The sequence below is a fragment of the Bombyx mandarina genome, chromosome 25 (assembly GCF_030267445.1).
Source record: "Bombyx mandarina strain Sakado chromosome 25, ASM3026744v2".
NCBI classification, from domain to species: domain Eukaryota; kingdom Metazoa; phylum Arthropoda; class Insecta; order Lepidoptera; family Bombycidae; genus Bombyx; species Bombyx mandarina.
In genome coordinates, this window is record NC_143231.1 from 7,224,026 (window position 1) to 7,224,873 (window position 848).

The window sequence follows — 848 nt, forward strand, 5'->3', positions numbered from 1 at the left end:
TTTGTTTGTTTTTATTTTCACTTCGAGTAAACCATAGATCAAGGACACGTATCGAGAAAAGCGATTGTAAATAACCCTTGTCTTTATTGTTATCTATACTGAATATTTCAAAAGCTGAAGAGTTTGTTTGGTTGAACAGGCTAATCTCTGGAACTACTGGAACGATATAAAAAATATTTGTGTTAAATAGTTCATTTATTGAGGAAGGCTATTATGGCCTACGTCACGCTAAGCAATACGAGCGGAGTACTAATAATGTTTCAAAATCGGTTCTGTCCTTTTTTTATTCTTTCGAAAACTCGTTCCGTGCTCTGCAGAAAAATGTATGACAGAATTGTTCTCTTTTATAAAAGTTCTAAAAAAAAGTCCGCGATAGCATGTCTATATTTTAAGGTTGACTCACTGTAACCTTTTTTATGCTAACCAAGTTTGTTCTAAAATAGTGTTATTGGTGGTGTTTTTATAAAGATGATATTAAAATTAATCCTTATGCAAATAAATATGTTATTCGTTACAAGTACTTAACATAAAAGAAATTTGCCCTTTAGGTCATTTGATTTCAATGAAGATAGATAATATAGTTTAATATAGATAATATTCAACGGCCGTCTGGTGTAGTGGTAAGTGACATGGTCACTACATAAGGGGGTCGCGGATTCGAATCCCGCCAAGGGAAGATATTTGTATGATAAATATAAATGTATTTTCCAGGGTTATGGATGTGTATTAAATATATGTATGTGTATAATAAAAATCTTACATTTATTTCCGTTATCTGGTACCTATAACACAAGTTATTTACGAACTTAACACGGGACCAGTTAACGTGGCGTGATTGTTAGTAATTG